The sequence below is a fragment of the Vulpes lagopus genome, chromosome 2 (genome assembly GCF_018345385.1).
Source record: "Vulpes lagopus strain Blue_001 chromosome 2, ASM1834538v1, whole genome shotgun sequence".
Classification (NCBI taxonomy): Eukaryota; Metazoa; Chordata; class Mammalia; order Carnivora; family Canidae; genus Vulpes; species Vulpes lagopus.
The window spans coordinates 13,871,188-13,892,398 of NC_054825.1; the positions used below are offsets into that span (position 1 = coordinate 13,871,188).

At 43.3% G+C, this 21,211-nt stretch overlaps 1 long non-coding RNA gene across 1 annotated transcript in view; it reads left to right on the forward strand.

Moving 5' to 3' along the window:
• The window catches only part of LOC121484000, a 31,287-nt gene that overhangs the window by 1,659 nt on the left and 8,417 nt on the right, over positions 1-21,211 (forward strand). Inside the window, exon 2 of the long non-coding RNA XR_005985908.1 lies at positions 12,641-12,728. This is a non-coding gene — a long non-coding RNA (uncharacterized LOC121484000). The remainder of the gene's footprint in view (positions 1-12,640; positions 12,729-21,211) is intronic.

Sequence of the window (21,211 nt, forward strand, 5' to 3'; positions counted from 1 at the left end):
ACCACAGTCTGAGTCACCCTCACAAACGCTCAGAGCGTGGGTGGGCAGGAGACAGAGCATGTGCTCTGCTGCATAGGTGTTGAATGAACCTTTATACAAAAGAAGCCAGTACAGTTGCTGTTGTTGTGCCCATTGCGCTGGGTGCCTTTCCTCCTAGCCCCGTGGATGGAAGGCACCCCCTCTCCTTAGATGCCCATCCTTCAATGCCTGGCTGAGTCCCACATCTGCAGAGAAACCGTGCTCCACACCAGCTCTCCTCACTCAGCCCTTCCTTTTTTCTGAACTCCTTCCCCACTTCCTTTTTCTGAACTCCTTCCCCACAAAGCTTAGCCCTCAGAGATATCTTGACTCATTTGACCCTTTAATGGAAGGTTGAAAGTATCCTGGGCTGGGATCACCACATTTTGGAATCTCGCATCTATAACCCACTGGCTTCTAGGTTCTTTGAGGACAGAGAAGTAGTCTGTCTTGTCCACCATTGTGTCCCCAGTAGATTACCTTACAGAATCATTGCTCAGTAAATATACGTTGAATGAATGAATGGATTTTATATATAATAAATGCTTAATAAATACTTAACTTGAAATGTTTTCAAATTGAGTGAATAATGAATACAGCAGGCTGGCTGGAGCAAAAGATTTGTTTTCAGTAATAATGAGACATCAGGATGGAAGAGTAGGGTATGCAAGATGGAAGTGGTGTTTTAGAGAGTTAGCAGGCAGCAGTGAGTAAGCTTGGTGAGTGTTTAGTTGTACAGAGAGCAGGAGACCCAGGTAGAAAATCATGTCGATGTAAGGGCCTGAACAACACTGGTAGCAATGACAAGAGATGGATGACAGAGTTAATAGGAAGAAGAATGGCAGTCATTGTGAGTGAGTGGTTGTGGGGTTGGGGGACCAAAGATGATGCTATTGAGGATGGCTTGTAGTGTTCTTTTACACTTGATAGAAATGGGGTAGATGAACAAGTGATGAGGTCTTGATGGAAGGAACATGATGCATTTGGTTTTAGATGTGTGGAACTTGGGGAACACTGGTATCTCAGAGATCACTCATTCATCCATCCATGGAACTTAAAGTTGAAATAAAAATAGATGAATCCTCTGGAGGGAAAAGCGAAAAAAAAAATAGTCATCTTGAAGCAAGGACCTAAATACTGAGAAAGGAATATATTTAGGACATAGGAGGAGGGTAAGGTGCTATAACAGGCAATAAGCAAAAAGAGCTTAGGGAAAAGAGAAAAGAGTCCAGCTCATGAGGTCTGAGGCAGAGAGTTTTGTGTTAGATGTGCATGTGTATATACGCATAGAATAAAATCTGAAACAACATACTTTAAGCACATTAATTGTGTTGTCCTAGGGTAATGAGATCATTGGGAGCTTAATTTTCTTTTTATATATTAGTAGTATCTGATTTTCCTAAAATGAATGTACTACTTGTATGACTTTGAACAATGACATTAAAATATTTGAAGGAAGAATATCAAGTCACATTAAAGATTGAGATTAAAGAAGAATTAAAGACTGACAAAAATCATTAAGAACACAGTTGTTTCCTTATAGAATCATCCCATTCTCTTAAAAATAAAACTACATGTGGGCCAAATAAGTAGCTAAAACTACCATCGTTGTTTACTTCTGTCATTCAGCCCATTGAAAAATATTTATTGAATGTCTGCCATGTGCCAGATACTGCTCTGGGCACTGAGAACAGCTGTGAATAAAATAGGTAACATTTCTTCCCTTTACGGCACTTAAGTTCTCGTGGCCCTTGATCCTAGCACTTATATCCTGGTGAGCCTTCAGGACAATAAACTGCATTAAGAGACGTGAAAGCATTTTGAAAAGTTGGTATGCTAGGGGTTTATTAACATCCTATTAGTGTTGACAGACCCAGATGAAATAAAATGACTTTTCATGACTATTTCAATTTTCTTATTTTCTATAGCTATTAGAAGCACTGGGTTTTAGCTGTAAAATATATTCATGTGCATGACTACTGTATACATACTTCTCACATTCCTTGTTTTAGTACCTTAGTGACTGTACTTCCATTTCATATTGAGACTGAATGTCCAGGGGCGCTCACAGAGCATCAGAGCTTGAAAGGCTTTGAGTGCTGCTAACCCTAAAAGTATAAACAGGGGTTTTATACCTATAAACAGGTGTGAGTAGGGGGGAAGGAAAAGAAAGGAAGGAAAATCAGAGGAAAGTCTCAGGGGATAAGGAAAGTTTTGGAACATATCCCGGGAGGGAGGATGGGACTATACTCTCCTCCTTTAGAGTGAGGACACAGACATGACTATTGGCTTCCCATGGGTGGGGCGCCAGCAGTGGAAGAGATGTATGGTGAAGGACAAGGGGTGTTTGAGGATTAGAAGACAGATTGGAGTCCCAGCTTTCCCCAAAATCTAGATCTCATCAATCAGTGTTTCCTAAGCTTTTTGAATATGAAGATTCCTTTTTAACAACAAAAAATTGAGGAAACCGCCCCTTCCATGCAATAGTGGTTATAAGCAGTGAAGATAAATTCAGTAGTATGTCTGGAGCAATTGTATTTCATTCATGTAAACTCCATCCATACAAGAAAGAATACACGTATAGGCGAGCCTCTCTCCAGTGTCAGGTGTGTGTCTGGTGAACATTTGGCATGGTGAGCCCCTTGCCCACAGTGTGCGGGCTTCTCAGGAACCTCCACTGAGAACCATAGAACCAGGCCTGTCCATCCTAGACCTCAGTTGTTTTGTAGCTCTGACCCAAGAGAAAACATCGGGACATATTAGCCTAGTCCAATCTGCTAAATGAAGGCCCTTCATGGAGGAAATCATTCTTCAGTCTGCATTTCAAAAAGGATTTCTAAGCCATGTCAGACGTTTCCTAAATGAATGAGGATAAAGAAAAATATATTTGTTCATTTTCTGTTAATCCTTTCCAACACCTTTATATAAATTGGAACTTGTTTGCCATGACTTTAATGTTCAGAAGTGATTGTTTAGATGTAATTTTGGGGTTGCTATCAAGTGCTTGTTAATTCTTGCCTGCATTTGCCATCTGTGTTGAATATCATTTTTCATAGGGAACTAATGAACATGATTGCAGGTGCCTTTAATCATAGAATCATAGAAACCGGAGATAGAATAGATGGAAATGTTGCCTTTTCCCCATCTAGAAAATGGGATTAATAATGTTACCCCTCCTCGCCCCGTTGTCATGAATGAGAAATAGGATTGCCAAGCTAATTGCAATATAAAGAGCTGTAAATTAAATACTAAGTAAGAGAGTAGGAATGATTTGACTAATAATAAAATGTTTTTTATAATTTGATTTTTTTCATTACCGATGTCTCCCAGCAGTAGTCATTACCCCTGTGCTAGAAATAACAACAAAAACCAGGGCAGCAACTACATTGATGGAGAACTTTTGTCTGCCTGGGGTTTTTCTTATATCTGCAAAGCATTGAATCTGTAAAGCAACCACAAAAGGTAAGCAATTGGCCTGAAGGAAGTGACATAGTTAGCAAATGCTGGAGATGGAATTTGAACCCAGATCCAGACGACTCCAGTGCTCATGCATTTACACCCCATTTCCACTCCCCATCCTGCCCTGCCATGCTCCACTACCTCAATCTTGTAGAGATTGAACCTAAAAATCTTGTAGTCAGATCCATCTGTCTCATGTCAGCAATTGCTAGGCTCTTGGCCATCCTTCCTGGAGAAGCCAGTTGAGTTGCTCACACTGAGATCTTGGAGAAGGAAGCCTGGGTAGATGGTATTAATCTCTTGATCACTGGTTCTCAATCTAAGCTGCACATTAGAATCACTTGGGGATTCTACTAGATTCTGGTTGAATATGAGCACCGTTAGAATTTAAGCACCATGAAAAGGAGGGTTATCTATTCACTGCTGTAGTATCAAAAATATATTGATACTGGGGCCCTATCCCAGATCTATTAAATCGGAATCTTCAGGGGTGGGGCTCACACAGGTGTTTTTAAAATATATGATATTAATATGCAGCCAAATATTCTGCTAAGAGATTTCTTTGAGGATCATGTCAGAAAGAGAATGGGTAAGGCTTCACACAGGAATGCTTTAATAGTGGACAGAGTCAAGAAGGCCTGGAAATGTTGGGCCTTGGAACCAGACCATATGTGTTCAAGCCCTGGTTCTTCCAGTTCCTAGCTGTGTGACCTTGTGCATGTTACTTAACCTCTCTGAGCCCATTTGTTCATCAACTGATACTTTCAATTTCATAGTATTGCTATTGGATTAAACTTGAAAATCCATGGAAACTTCTTCCCACTATGTCTAACAAAGAATAAATGATGTCATTATTACCAAAGAAAATTAAGGAGAAGGAAAATAACATTTTTAGAGTTTTGCAATATTTATCTTAAAAACTTTATTTAGCTTTGTACAGAAATTCAGGTGGAATTGAATTGAATTAAATGATAAGGGAGCCCCTCCCCCCTTTTAAAACAGTATTAGTGACCTTTTGAGATAATCAGACCTCCTGGTAATCTATCACTTTTGTTTTAACCTTTACCATTTGTGCAAAATTATATAGTTGATGCATTATTTCTCTCTTGTTTCCCAAAGAAAGCAGAAAGCCGGAGCCGTGGTTGTAATGTGAGTGCTCAAAGCTGGCATCCTGTCAAAGGCTGTTTTAGATCTAGCCTTCCGGTCATTTGTTCAGAGGGCTTTGACACTGAAGACCAAAAGATACTGTGGGAGATGCTATTGCTGGCAGTTTAATTGGCATTTTTCAGGATATAGACACACAGTTTCTATATAGGCAGAATGAAACTGGAAGTAGGGCAGTTATCCAGTGAGTTTAGACATTAAGAAGAAAGGGGGAAAATCAGGCAAAAGAAATTCTTTAAAGCAAGCTATTTTGCCATTTTAAAATAGATACTTTTCTAACTTTGTAGAAGTAGATACAACCTAAGAGGATTTCTGTGACATAATTATGGGGTTAATAAAGCAATATGAACACATATGAAATATCCTACAAAGGCCAGGCTTTCTAATTTGTACTTCTTCTCTTAATATAAAAGTAGCAAAATAAATATCGTTATTGCATTTATTGTGAATGAAGAAAATGTTAAACATCTTTCCCACAGAGGGGGCAGCAAAGAAGAAAAAGAGGAGAAATCTCAGTTAAGAGGACCAGTTAGATGTTTTATCAAGTTATAGCTGAAAATGTTTTCTCTGTAACTGCTGCAAACATTGATCTGGTTTGTTTCCTGGCCCTGAGAGTGGTGTGCCCAACTATTTTGTTGTTGCGCTTGAATGAGAGCCAATAAATTATTTGACTTTTGTAATTAAACTTAAGAACTTGATTGAAGGGGATTTTAGCTTCCCTGAAAATGTACTTTAAGTTAATCTGCTTAAGGGGAATTATCTATTTCTTATTAGTGAAATCAAAACACTCTATGCCTTTCTAACTGATGATTTCTATGGGCCTGGTCATGAATCTTATGGTCATGTTAAACATCAAATATTATTTGAGGGATTTAAAAAATTCAGTTGTCAAAAATTTAGGACTTGACCTTTGATATTTGTTGTTGACAAAATGTAGAGTCATATTTGTTTTCTTTTTCTTCCTTGATTTGCCTTTTTTTGGGTCCTGCTTCAGACATCTGAGAATTTTTATTCCTTGAAATAAAATATTTTAAAATTAAAAAAAAATTGTAGTCATAGATGCAGATGGGAATGATTTCTTTTGGGGGAGTAATTTAAAAAAAATTGTAGTCATAGATGTAGATGAGGCTTATTTCTTTGGGGGGAGTAATTTTGGGGAGGAAATTCCCAGGAATTTTTAGCAAAAGCATTTTAGGCAAATTTCTCAGTATTGATTTGATTTAATTGCATCACTTTTATATGTGACAATTATATGTAAGTTACTATCATTGGGGCCCAAAATTATTTAATTATTTAAGGTGACATTTGTGAATGCATCTCTAATGCCAGTCTAATGTGTTAAACTTCTGTGTAATTAAAAAAAATACACAGCATTGTATGTTAACAAGGGACAGTGGATCCTGTTTTTAGTTAAATACCATTATTATATTTTGTGATTGTACATTCAAAACCTGAAGTGGATATTGTAGAAGTTAAAGAAGTAATGATCAGAATTAGTTTCTCAGAAAAATGTTTTCATTAACACTTAAGGAGAGATGTGGTCAGGATGAAAGGCTAAAATGTTATTTCTAATGTGGAAATAATTTTAACATATTTTTAATGATGCCTGTCTTCTTCTTGGGCTACAGTCAGCATAACCATCTTTAAATGCTACAGTTTGGGGATAGGAAAAGGAAAGCACGAGAGAATCTAACACAGTCATGCTCAGGAATTAAGAGTGCTGGGTATGAGAATGATTCTGTGTGAAGGCACTTTCATGTGAAATAAAAAATTGAAGCAAAGTGAGGTTGGAATAGAAGTATCTGGGTGCCTGCCCTGGCCTTCTTTTCTTTTTGTGTGTGTAGAGATACGGCCAAAGAAAGCAACATGGGTCACCAAGGATCCAGTCTCTGCCACTGCCCTTGTGAGAACTGGCCAGACTCCCAGGAGGAGGAGCCCTTGCACAACAGCTGCTGTTAGACTGTTGTAAAAATCTGAGTTGATTTATGAACAACCGGGTAATTTAAAATATCCCTGCACCATTGTAGGTAACCTTCTATCCCATAGTTCATGGCCAAATATTTGCACTCTAGCATTAGAACCACTATGGGAATTTGAAAGTAGAGAGGACCGTGTAACGAACTCACAAGGTAGAGAATTTCACAGCAAGAGCCTCTCAGTTAACATGAAGTCTCTGTGCCTTCTAGAGGAGTCTTCTACTTCTACAGTATTAAAGGTAGACTTCCTGTTTGAGAGCACTAGTAACAGATTTCTTTTGGATGTAAAAATTCTTCCATGCCAACAGTTGTTGGAACTTTTATTAACTTGTGGGTCTGACCTAAACTTTGGTGGTCTCATCATTAAACAAGTTGCTTTCTTCTTTCTTGATAGCAAAGCTGATGGTATACAAGGGGGGAAAGTTAGGCTCCTGTGTTGATTTTGAGGATACAACATCAAAGACTGTCTTTTAGAAGGCAAGAATCAAAGACTACGTTTTGTAGAATAAGAACAAAAACAACTCTTAAAGTATGATGTTTGGATCAATTAAAAATGTGTGGCTATCAGTTTATAAGCTTTAAGATGTATATTTTCCCTTGTATCATTATTTATTACTTTCCTGAAAATCCAGGCATTCTGAATTCTTAACTAAGGCCATAGCAGGAAAAATGTACGGTCAGTTAATATTTTTTTTTGTATATTTCTTATAAAGCAGCTATTGTTGGAAAGAAAATAGGTTTCTTGAGACAGTTATAAATCTGTAAAAGCAAGAAATGCAATCAAAATGAGGCATTGAAAATTTAAAGATCTTTTCATTTGTTTTTGCAATAGACTTTATGTCCAAGTATTATTTGTTATATGAGAATAGAAGAAATCACCACGTGTTTTTTTTTTTTAACTAAAAATAATCATTTTTACCTTCCCTTGTGTATGTTGTCTGGGTTTGGTTCTAACCCACTAGGGGTGTGCCTTGAACTTTTCACACTCTTTCCAAGCCCTAGTGCTAAGAAACAAACGCGATGCTACTTGGCACAAAATTTGGCTCTGGCTGGTGGATCAGAAAATGTCACATACATGCATCTCTGCTCTCTGGGGTGAAGGCTCAGCTGCCACATCAGGATCAGCCCCTGTGATTACTGTGGTTATGAGCAACTCCCCCTCACTCTCCAAATTTAGACTGCAGGATATACACCTCACACCAGCCTATCTCGTCTATTTTTCACAAGATACGTAGGTAAAAACGTAAGGTTTTTAATGGTTGGTGTCTACAACTAGTCCTTTGGGTCGGTCTTACGTGCGTTGATTGCTCAAGGGCATCTGTCTCAGTTGGATATTTTAAAATAAGCTGGACTCTGGAAGGCTTGGATTGGAAGAAAGGGGCTGTGATCCTGCATCACACAAACTGGAGAGAAACCGTATGGTAACGCTTCTTTAGCTACTTAGTGCATTCTGACTGTTGAAAGACAAGGCAACTTGGCAGCATGTAATTCTAAGAAAATTGTAAGAAACAAAATAGAACCAAGCTCCTCGTGGGGGTGGGGGGCGAAGTCTGTGCTCACATAGCTTCGGTGTTGTCTGGCGGCGTCACAAACACTGTAGGTGCAGTGTTGATTTAGGATGAGCCCGTGCATTCTGCCGAGGAATGAGATAGCAAAATCTTTTTCTTCCCTTAGCCAGTGGTTCTATGTTAATTCAGGAGCTATAAAGCAGATTTTAAACTGACATCATTTTCTAACTGGGAAGGAAGTGCACCTTACAGCTGGAATACAAACATCGCAACAGGTACTATTGTCCATCAGCTTGATGTGAACTTTTTATTTGAGTATAAAGGATCTTAACATTTCAGTGGATGCATGTCAGTAGCAGGTGTAAACACTAAACAAATAAAGGGCTCAGGCTGAAATACCTGTGGCTCTCACTACATAGGTAAATATACAGGACCTGATTATGAAGAATGTTAGCTTTTACCCTAGAGAACAAACATATTTTAGCCTTGGGATATAACTCTCATTGCCGTGTGAACATATCATCAGTCAGGTGTGCAGACACAGACATGATGCAGCGTTTTAAAATATAGTCTTTTATTTTTAAACACATGCCCAACATCTTGACAAACCCTATTTAGTGTGAAGGTCAAATGCACGTAACCCAAAGCTAATTAATTTCTACCTTGTGGAGTCAGGTGGTTTCAAATGTGCAGCAAGGACCCACGTGAGCAATGAGATGTGAATCCCCATTTTGTTGTCTCTGAACTTTGGAATTCTATCCAGACCTTTTACATCACGTACGGATACATGAAAAAGGAGGATGTAGAAGCGAAACCAGTCCTGGGGCTGCTGTCAGCTTTGACGCTGGTTCCACTGACCGCCTGCTTTGTTGACCTGTTTTTGTCCCCTTCATATGTTCTTTCTCCCCCCTCCAGAAATATGGTGAAACGGTGTTCACACCGTCCACCCAGTCTCACTCTGGGAGTTCATGCGGAGGACAGCAGCCTGAGCACCAGCAGCAGGCCAGCCACCACCTTCCCCACATTCCTGCCTCCTGGGCCATCTTTTGCAATGGGGTTTGGGATTCTAGCCCTAGAGGATCCAGGCTCCTCGCTGTGGCTGCAGGGACTTAACCCATTCTTACTCTGTCTTGACCGCCTGTCTAATAGGCAAAGCTGTTAGAAATAGCTCTGTGGTCATATTTACTGCTTATTTGTTTCCATTGTAGGAATCATCTTTATAGATAAAAAAAAAAATCATAGAGCCAGCCATGACTTTTGGGTCATTTAGTTCCATGCCCTCCTTTTACACACACACACACAGACACACACACACATCTTCATATAATCAAATAGAAAAACCTTTAGTTGCTGGTGAAAAGCTGTCAACGTAATTCTTCTATTCAGGAATCAATTTATTTAATGGACTTAAAGATTTTTAAAAATTCTCTTCATTATGGATAAAGGAAGAATACCCTTTATGATACATGGTTATTTTGGTATAATATGTGTAATTGCCCCAACTGAATGTCAGGCATATTCTGACAATATTACAAGATTTAAAAATCTACAGTCCCAAATTCCTAAATTCCAAGGAAAAAGTGCTGCCCCTGTTTACAGTTGTGGAACTTGTACCATGGCCTCTCAGAGGGTTAGCTGTAAAAAGTTCTATGGCTTTCTTCAGATTTATAATTTTCAGTGGCCTTTTTGTAGCTGTGGTTCTCTATACTCCAGTTTGTGGAGTAAGGAGGCAGATGTTTTCGCCTCCTTATAAAGTGCAGTAATAAGCATGTCCACTGCCCTTACTTCATCAGCTACGAAAAATATTCATGGTTCATCTGGCTGGAAGGTGATTCACCTGCAGCTTTGTTCCCGGAACTAGTAACACGCCAGCATCTCATTTAGCAAGTGGTGCTTCTCACCAATTAAACTGAAAAAGAAAAAAAAAAAAAAGTCTCTCTCTCTTATTCAGATGCAGACTTAGGCTTTCACCTGTCAGAGGAAAATGAAACCGTCACCAACCACTGTTTATTTTGCTGGCAGGTTCATGCCTACGACAAAGTGTTTTTTTTTTTTTTCTCCTCCAGGTGAATTTACTCCCCACGTTGGCGTGGCGATGACTAATAAAGTATTTATGAAAACTCAAGTGTGTGGTCCCCATTCCCACAGTGTGTCACTGCTGCCGCCAAGTGACAGCCCCGAAAAGGAGAAAGAAATCAGCACATCTTAGACAATTAGAGCATCGATTCGACTTTGCAGGACCAAGGCCCCCACTCCCTTCTAGACAAAGATACCTTCTTTTTCTATGATGGGAACCAGGCCGCTCTGCTCTCCTAAATCACACTTGACCCATGTAGCCATCCCTCCGAATTCCGGGGCTTCTGAGAAAAGAATGGCAGGGCAATTAAAGAAAAATAAAGTCTATCCTCTGGACGAGCTCTATCTGATTCTAGGGTTCGAAGGGAGTTTTTAGTTTAGTTTGGTTCATTGTCCACAGTCGCCCACAAAATCATACCGTGCTGCTGGAGGGAAAAGGCTCAGTCCTCAAAATCAATTAGGCGCCCGGGAGGACTTGCGGCTCTCGGGGGACCCGCGGGCGCCCGGAGACCTCTGCAAAGACCGTCCCCTTGAGCCACCTCGCTCCGGAACCGGGGCTAAGAGCTTTTCAATTGCTGTGACATTTTCAGCCAGGCAAGGGAGCGGTGGTGGCGGAGCAGTGTTTTCCAGGCAATTACTTTATATTTTCAACGGAGCGATTCCCTGTCCAGGAAGGAGCGAAAGCGATCAAGTGAAATCATTAGAGGGAGAAAGAGCGAGCGGGAGAAGGGATTCATCTCATTAGCAGGTGCGGGCGCCGCGGGCTCCGGGGGGGGGGGGGGGGGGGGGGGCGGCGGCGCGCGGTGTCACTGGCCCTTTAAGACCGAGGCCCGGCCGCCGCCGCCGCCGCCGCCGCCGCCCCCGCCCCCGCCCCCGGAGCTGTTGACAGGTCTGAACCTCCCTCGCAGCCCATTGTGGCCGCAGTAGGAGGCACCTGCAGAAAATGTGCCAAAACCAGGCGGGGAGCAAGAGCTTTTCAATAAGCTCCGCAGCTGGAGAGGAGAGGCAACGCCAAACAAGCGGGCGCCGACCAGGCATGTGATGGGGAAAGGGGTCAAACCCAGACACCTCCTATCGGCTTTCTGAGCGCTCCGAGCGCCGTTCGGTTCAATTTGCTGACACCTTCTAGCTGGCTTTTCCCTATTTGCTTAATATGCGGAGGTATTTAGCTTAAAAGCACTAAATACTCCATCACGGAGGAGCTCTTCTCTCCCTTTCCCATTTACTGTTATTAAGGACGTTTCCCGGTATTTTCTCTCTCTTTCTGCCCCAAACGAAGATTGTTTGCTTTTGCTTCTCTCTCCCTCTCTCTCCCTCTGTGTGTGTGTGTGCCTCGTGGCTCCCTAGCAGGCCTCCGCCACCCCCATGCAGCCTTCGGCCTGGTTTCACTCGTTTCTTTTCTTTCTTTTTTTTTTTTTTTTTAAAGATTATATTTATTTATTCATGAGACACAGAGAGAGAGAGAGAGAGAGAGGCAGAGACACAGGCAGAGGGAGAAGCAGGCTCCTCGCAGGGAGCCCGCCGCAGGACTCGAACCCAGGTCTCCAGGATCACGCCCCGGGCTGAAGGTGGCGCTAAGCCCCTGAGCCGCCCCGGGCTGCCCTCGCTCTTGCTCGTTTCTCTAATTCAGGGGCAAGCCCAGCTCTCCGGATTTGGGGTCTGGGCTGCCTTCGTAAAGCACACATCCCCCCACCACCCCCACCCCCCTGCACTGCATCTGGACGCAGCAAACCTTTGTGGGGCATCGTCCCCACGGCTGTGCTCGGGGCTCCTGGAAATGCAGAGGTAGACAAACGTGCTTCCCCTCTCCTACTGCTGAGGATCCAGCAGAGAGGCCAAGGGGCTCCCATGACCGTGGGTTTTACGAATTCGTCTTGCACCCCTGCACTTTCCTTTGTGGTACTTACAGCCCCTGGGAGAATGAGCCAGAGTGGAGGTGAAGGGGGGGGGGGACCTGGGATGTGCCGGTGGTGGTGGAGTGGCTTTGTCCAGCTCGCCTTGAGGAGCAAGACGGCAGATTCTCACTAAGCTGGGGACCTGGTATAGCGCCTCAATTTTGGCAGCTCTAAAATGTCTGGAAATCCTTACTTTTACGTGGGGCTCGCCGGTTCACATGGTATTTCCATCTACTCTGTTTTCCTCACAGGAGGTACTGAGGCATTATCTCTGTCTTACAGATGAGAGCACCAGGGCCACCCCCCTTGTCCAGGGCCACACAACCAGTAGGTGGTAAGTGCAGAGGCCCTCCAGGAACCCAGCCCGTGTGCTGCCCACCTGTGCCTTTGCTTCCCTTCTACTCTGTGAGGCCTCCTCCAGCTGTTACCCAGCACACACACACACACACACACACACACACACACACACACACACTTTGGAGCAGTGCATTAACAGATGGACACAGTGACATTTTCACAGTGAAACTCTTTTCCCCTCCTACAGATGGACAGTGTCGGCATGTACGGACTCTGTGGGTGTACAGCAAAGAGCAAAATGAAGTGTGATTCCAGGTGGGAAATACCAGCCTCAGGTAGGAAACAAACTGATTTGCGTAAGTACCAACCTTGGCATCGGGGAAGTCCTCACCCCCCCACCCCCAACCCTGAGATTTCATTCCTTTGGAGAAGGACGAGGTACAGTGAGACTGAAGCACACACAAGATATTTGCTAAATCATTGCAGGAACATCTGCTTATTCCGAGTGCGAACGAGTGAGTGGGAAGAGGTACCAGAGAAAGAATATTTCAGAAGCACCCTTGAGTCGGGGAAATGAGATTGTTTCCCAGCTCCTCGAAGCCCGGAATGGGCGATGGTTGACATCTACACTCACAGGCCCAGCTCCAGGAGAGGGACCTGGCTGAGCTCACTCCTGTCCCCTCCCTGCCCTGCCTTGCTGGGGGCTTGTGCCTGTTCAGGCCTATGCTGAGGCTGGAAGAGATGGTCTCTTGATCCTCCAAGCTTGTTTATGCTTTAACATGTCTCTCCCCGCAGAGGACCAGTCCTCTTCCTTCTTCCCCAGCGCCTCCCTCCAATTCTGGAGGAAACAAGTGGACTATTCATGTAAAAAGAGAAAGAGTGAGCTGGGGGGGGCGGGGGATGGAGGGGGGGGGATGCCACCGACAAACTCCATTGAAAGCCACTGGCTGTTCATTTACATTCACACTTTTTAAAAATGTTAACTAATGATGTTAAATGGTTTGCCAAAGGTCCTGGCAGGTCAGTTGTAGAAGTGTCATTTCTGCCTAATTAGGGCTCTTGTGGCTGTCCGGGGCCTCCCAGTGCAACTGGTGACAAGCCGAGAGCTGACAGCTTCAATTGGTGCCAATAGGAAGGTTGGACCGGTCATGTTTTCCAACTCAGCCAGGTGTTTGCTGAATGGGGGAGGGGGCCTGGGGAGATCTGAGCGCTTCCATGATCCGTCTTCTTTCACGGCTGCCTGGCAAGTCCTCTCCCTTTGCCTGTCTTGTCTTGTGTCAAGGTCAAGAATGGGCTTTGCTAAATCAGCAATTTGGGTTATCTCTGGGAGGTCATTAGCAATCCCCGGCCCAGACATTTCAAGTGGTCTCAGGCCCCAGATGCGAGGTTTTTTTTTTTTTTTTCCCCTCCCTAAAATCGGAAAGTAGGAAAAGGAAAGTTTTAAGTAAAAAAAAAACAAAACAAAAAAAAACCACATACAAAAACAACAGTAGGAAGAAAACAGAACAGACCAAAAAGGCCCCAGAAAACTCTGCATAGCCATCAGAGAGTTAAGCCTCTGAAGACGCTCATAATAATACAGTTGCTTGACAAGAAAACAGCTAAAGCATCCTGATCAATGCTTTGAATGTTTTAAAGGGCAGCCAGTGATGAAGAAGAAATCCTCTGATGTGCAACTGGATACAGAGTACCTGTCACATAGTAGGTGTTCAACAAACAGGTTATTGCTTATTTGATCTTTCAAGAGAGAAATGTTTGAAAAACAGAGAGCAATTGATAGAGATCCTGCTCTTTTTCACACTTACTTTGATTATTCCCACAATGCTCTTTGAGTTTCTCAGTTGACCACTAAATACATGCTAAGCTGGAATGCCACGTGAGAGCTTGATACAACTATTTTATTTTTTGTTATTTTTTTAATTTATTTTTTTAACAACTTAAGCTGCAGCAGCCAGCACCTCCCATAGCACTGAAAGGACATCTGAGTGTAGAATTTGGATTTGACACACTGGTAGGTCCTGTGGGGGTGACACCACTCCCCGTTTGTCCTGAATTGGACACATCCATGCTTGGGCACACACACACACACACACACACACACACATGCTGAGCATGTTAGTGGTCTGTCTGACAGGGACTGGCAGGATTTAATGTGTCAGCATTTGGGTGCCACACTTGCTAATTCAAAGGGGAAAAATGAATTGAGAAAAGGCAATGTTCATTTTATGAAAAACTTAAGACCAGACCCAAAGAGGTTAGTTTTGGGGAGGAGGAGGGAGATAAAGTGTTAGGTGTCTGAAATTTGCAGTTTTCAGCTCTCTGTCCCACCTACCACCTCTGTTATCTCGGCTATGAGATGACAATGAAAATGGGGCCAGAAAATAGACTGTTCACATCTGTTGATTTTTATCAGCAGCGTAGAATGGAGATTAAATGAGCCAGCATATAGAGGCACATCTAGGACAATACCTGGTACATATCAGGTGCCCGCTCGCAGTGAATTCCCTTTCTGCTGCCCTGAGTCCTTCATGGTTGGAAAGTATGTGCAGTCCTGCGGCATCACGGTGTTCTCTCCATACCCAGGACATATGTGAACAAAGAGAATTAATACAATTGACTCATAGGCTGACCTCATGAATGATATGTGAGCAAATGAATCTAGACACATTCAGATGGTTCAATTGCCCGTCTCCAATTTTTCCCTCCAGGGACCTCCTTGGTCACTGGATGTGCTTAAAAGATCCACTTTGCATTCTCGTCTCTCCCTTCGGTGCCATGGCACATGTTCTTTTCTTTTTCTTTGGAAGTGACCTTCCTGGTTCATTCATACTGCTCTTATCCGTGGGTATGATTTTGCTTCTAGTTCCAGTATTGACCCTGGATCGTGGCTCTGCCTCCCACATCCACCTCCATCTCCCAGACCCAAACCGCCACCTGTGATGGCTGTCTGCCTGCTTTGAGGGCAAATGATTTACTGTCTGGATCTTAACGAATGCTAAGAAGTGGTCAATGAAGACCCTCCTTGTGGTTAGGAAGATGAGTATTTAAAAATCATTCTGTAAGATATTAGTGGTAAAATATTCTGCAGCAATGAAACCAGCATGGAAAAAGTAAACCGATCATTTACTACAACTGAAACAAAGCAACAAAAAAATACCCTTGAAGACTTGTGAACAGAGGAAAGAACATATAAATGACAGTTAAGTCCTCTGTTTTGTGGTGCATATGTACTCCGGTGGTGTTTGTGATAGCTGGTCCTCACAATGGCGAAATCACGTTCAGTTGGATATTACCTAAACCTTTCTGAAAGCAAATCTGATTTCATTATTCCATTGCTTGGGGCTTTCTGGTGGTCCTTCCAGATCTGATTCTGGCTTCTCTTTGACTTTGAACCCTTACTCTGCTGTGCTGATCTGCCAGCAGTACTCAGGATATTCCAGGATATTTCATGCCTCAGGGTCTTTGAACAAACTCCTATTTCACCTTGGAATGCCTTCTCTCCCTATTGTCCCCCCTGACCAAAACCTATTCCTCACACCACCTCCTCCCTGAAGCTTCTCCTGACACCCCCAAGTTAGATCGACCTTGTTTTCTTTTGCACCCCACCTGCACAACCTCACATTCTTCTCAGTAAGAATAAAAACTGTAATAATAAAAGCTCCCTTTTATTGAATACCTTCTGTGTGCCAGTTTAAGTGGTTTCACTGGTTATATCGTTAATTCCTCACTGCCCTGTGAAGAAGACACTGTTATTGATGCTCATTCTACTGATGAGGACACCGTGGCTCAAGTTGCATGTTGAAGGTCACACAACTTGAAAGTGGTGGAGCGGGTCCTGAGTCCAGTCGGCATGATTCAAGCACATGTAATAACCACGCCTGATCTAGAACCACCAAATTATGCTGCCCCCCCCCCATTGTAAGAGGCCGCCAGCCGCCAAGCTTTTGTTTGGGTTTAGTTTGTCTCTCCTCTAGATGGTGAGCTCACGGGGGTTGGTGACACTCTTCTATAGGGCGGCACATGGCAGAAACTCTAAATGTTGGTTGAATTTAATGAAATTAAAGGGAATTGAATTGTACTACATATTTATATGTATGTATGTGTGATTCTCTCTCCCTGCCTCTCTTATTTTCGCTATATATGTCTTTTATATACACATATAAATGCACACACCATACATAGTTTACATACATAAGTATATAGTTATATACACAAGATACATATATGTATATGTAGGTATTTATACTTCACTAAGCAGACATGTGTGTGTATATAAAGACAGTGAGAGGCAAGGAGAAGGAGAATCAGTCTCAGTTGGGAGGAATAAGATGCATTCCGATCTCTCTGGCTTTGGATGGTGAGTTTATGGTCTGTGTTAACCTCGTTACCTTGTAGCACGGGTGAGGCAGCATGTCCCTTGGCCTGGGTACTCCTAAAGACAGACCTTGAAGCGCTCCAGGTTCTGCCCTGGGTGTCATTATATTTAAGCCAGATGGTTATCAGAGGAGGCGGATGTCTAGGTAAAAGAACGTTTTGTGATTTTTTTTTCGCTATGCATTGTCCCAGGTGTAGAGATGAGTCCTACATTGTCCAAACGCCTTTCTTCACCATTAAGACTTCTCATTTTTAAAATGCTAAGCATTTTTAGCAATGGGGAGCATGGGTCTCATTCTCTGCTGCAGGTGAGCTCAGAGCCTCCTGGAAGGTGCTGTGTGTTATGCAAAGGGCAATACTAAGACTCAGCACAGAGAGTAGCCTTGGCACAAAACCCCAAAACTCTGTTAGAGCTAAGAGGCACATGTGAGATCTGGCAAGTTGGGTGAAGATTCAGTAATAGCCAGCTCAAGGGCAAAAAATTCTTTTATGGATTCTATGCTCACACTATTGCCTGCTTATAGAGGGAAAAAAGTTCACGTATTATTTATATACAAGTGCCCTTTTGTCATGTTTATTTTTACCCACCATAAGCATGAAAACCTGGTTTTAAAATCAGACTCTAAAACTTTACAAGCTGTTAGGTTCTTACTGCCTTTCTAAAGTAATTCAGTGGCCCTGGGTGGGCCCTCCTCGTTGTCCTGTTGACCCTCTTCCTGCCTCTGACCAGTCATGCCCTTTGCTTCTCTCTCTGCTCCTTTGCTCCCTTTCTGGAATCGTTCTACTAGCCTGGCCAGATCCTGTCTATCCTTTGAGAACCACTTGGATCCATGGGGATCTGACCCTTTCCAGTCTTGCTATGGCATCCAGCATCTTGTTAATTGCTGCAAGCTTCTGCCTTAATATACAAAATGCTTTCAGGGTATAAAGCCTTGGAGGGAAGCAGGGTGAAAGTTAAGACAGTCTCTCATGCTTTTAACCAAAAGAGCCCTAATTACAGAGCTGAATCAACTAGCACTTCTGCAGGAATGGTGTATCTGAAGTTTAAAATTAAAAAAAAAATCTCCAATTTTTAGTGTTTTTCCATTAAAAATAGGGCTTTGCAGATATATATAAACTAGTTTTCTAAGCTATGCATCTGAGTGTCCTTGGTGTATCATTACATTCCTTTGGGTAGGAAGGGCCAGCTTGGACCCGTGCCCCTGTAGTCGCACAGGCCCTGGGCTTGTTTTAATGCTCGGATGTTACCGTTATGAAATTCTCTATAACTTGAAAGAGGGCTCCTGCATTTTCATTGTATACTGGGTCCCGTCGGTTATGTAGGTGGCCCTTTGCAGTTCTGTGATTCTTCTTACTGGGAAGCATGGAGAGACAGCAGTAAAGCCTTGACGTGTATTTGCTGGTTATGGCCGACCTAGGGTAGGGTGCGAATCTGGGTGCTCTCTAAGGAGGGAGTTCTGGGCTGAAGACCGTGGAGGGTCAGGGAAGGTGGAGGCCCCTAAATGCCAACATTGCCCAGGATCAGCCATGCCCAGCAGCATTCTAAATGTGTGCCTACAAAAAGCAGGGAGCGAACAGTTTGTAATTCTGTAATTCAGGTTCAGAAAGCTTCCTGAGAGAGTCCTGCTTTTCACCTGGAATTCCCAAGTCATTTGGCCAAGAATTTCTGCTTGTTTGAAATCTTCAGGAAAAAAGAAAATCCCTAATGAAACACACCAAAGTCAGAAATGAGCTTCCCTTTGCAACATGTGCGTATAAAAATTCTTATCAATGCTCTTCCTCGTATCTCCTTTCATTTTTCTAACTTCCTGCTTTATTCCGAGAGGGTTTGGAGATATACATATGATCAAATAATAAAAATGGTATATTTGAGAAACAGGGCTGAAGGGTAAATAGGGCCAGGTCATAAGCTGAGCTCACAAATGCACACCATGAGGTCTTGCAGCATTTTAAGAGAGAGACACAAAGGTGGCCGTCAGCCTCAGTGTTAGTGGGACAAAGGTGCATGGTCAGCCTCAAGCAGGTGGGAGGGGAAGGGTTGGGAAGCAGGTCCCAGCTTGGGCTGCCCTGCTCCCTCCTGGTCTTTAGAGGCATCTGGGGAAAGTGGGTTGGGCTTTCTAGGATTCTGTTTGCATGAGGGAAGAAGTCCTCCCCCAGGAGATGCCCAGACGTTTCCTAGCAAAGCTGCCTTTGGAGGAGAGGGGAATTCTCAAGGCTCCTTGATGACCTGTCTCTCAGTCTGTCCCTCATCTGCCTCAGACTGACTGGGGATGGAGCCAACAGTTCCAGAAAGCTCCTGGCCCCCGTGCCTGCCCCCTCCAACCCCCTGCAGCGCTGATGGGATGGTAGTTCCAGTGACGCAGCGGCAACAGCAGCAGAGGCGGTGAGCCCGGCGCTGGCAGTGTTGGTGGCACTTGCACAGTGGCGGTGGCACCAGCACTGGCGGTGGCGGTGGCACCCGCGCTGGCAGCGTCTGTACCAGCGGGACGTGGCACCGCATCTTCGAAGTGGACGAATGGACGCAGCAGCATCCCAGCGGCCGCAGGGGCCCATCGGCTTCAGCGCCTATTGGGGGGGGGGGTGCAGGTGGCTGGAAGTGGCCCAGGCTGTATTCTGCCCGCAGTGGCTCCATGGTGACTTCATACAAGAAGGTATTGGGGCTTCCCTGGAGGAAGAGTCTCTCCAATAGCTGGTGGGAGGTGGACCCCATTTTTCGCCTTAAGATAGAGTAACCCAAGAAGAGATGAGTGATATAAGATTTGGAGCATTTGTCAGATAAGAATCAACCAGCTGATTAAGAGAAGCTTAATTTTTCCCAGTGTGGGCAGTTGAGCACACACTCATTCACTCATGCATCCAGTCGGTGATTCATTCAACAAACATCAGTGAGACCTTCCCTGGAGTCTGGAGTCAGATTACTGGTGTCTGAATCTGGCTCTGCCATTCACTGGTCTATAGCCATGACAAAGTTAGGTGATTTCTCTAAACCCCAGTTTTTCCATCTCTGCTATGAAATGTGAATAATAGTAAGTATTCACCTCATTGGGTTTTAGGAATGCATATGAAATGTTTAGCATAGTGCCTGGTGCTAATTAAATATCCAATAAATTTGAGCTAGGAGCTATGATTAAACATTATGGAATGTACAAAGATTGACATAATCCCATACTAATGAAAGCAGTATTTGTCCACATAATGAAATGCTATGCAGCCAATGTCCAGAAGGATATACAGTTGACCCTTGAACCACCTGGGTTTGAACTGTGCAGGTCTACTTATATGCAGATTTATTCTTGGCACATGTAGGACAGTGCTGTAAATGTATTTTCCCTTATGATTTTCTTAGTGACATTTTCTCTAGCTTATTTTTTGGCAAGAATGCAGTCTATAATACGTATACAAGATACGTGTTAATTGGCTTTATATTATTGCCAAGGCTTCTGATCAGCAGTAGGCTATTAGTAGTCAAGTTTTGGGGGTCAGCACCCCTAACTCTTATGTTGTTCAAGGGTCAGTTGTGCTAACTGTGGCCATCCCTTGTAGGGAGATTATGGGTGATTTGATTTACTTCCTTTTCTTACCTGCCTTTTAGGATTTTTCCGGAGTACATGGACTATTTATGAGATTTTAAAACAGAAAGGAAAGAAATTCCATCTGACCATCTCTTTGGTGCTTTAATCATGACACAAAGGAGTCATGGAATGATAACACATTTGTTCCCCAAATGCTTGAACGGGAGGTGTGAGGGCACTCAACACAGCTCTTTGGACCTGTTGGCAGCTCTGATTCCAGAAGGTTCTTCCCTACACTCTCTGTTTGTAATTCCTAACAGTTAGGGCTTATTCACCTTTTCATTCAACCAATACTTATTAACTGCCTCTTCTATGTCAGGAACCGTGGCAAGATCCAGGGAGGCAACAGCACATGGAAGCCAACAGGTCCCTTCATGGAGCTTGTAATTTAGTGAGATCCTCAGACTATAACCCAATGATTAAATTAAAAAATGTGTTATTACAAATGGAGTGCTCTGAATCTAGGAGAACGCACAGCAAAGTTGGGGGAAGGATTCCCAAAGAGTATCCCTGTGGTAACAGTTGAGCTGAGCTGTGAAAAGTCTATAGGAGTTATGGGGTGTGGGCAGAGAGTGAGCTGTCCAGACGGAGGAGCGGAGTCTGCTTCAAGGCCACATGGTCATCTACTTCCCTCTCCATGTACAAGCCTTTCAAATATGGGAAGATGGCTTCTTCCCTGGAGTTTTTCTGTTTTACTGCTAGTATTTTCAGCTTTTCCTCCTAGGATGTGATTTTACAGCCTTTTGTTGTTTTGAGGCCTGGTTTATTGCTGACCTCCTCTTCTTCCTAATAATATTTTTGAGCTATAACTCACATGCCATGCATTTCACTCATTTAAAGCTTATAATCCAATGGCTCTTAGTGTATCTTGG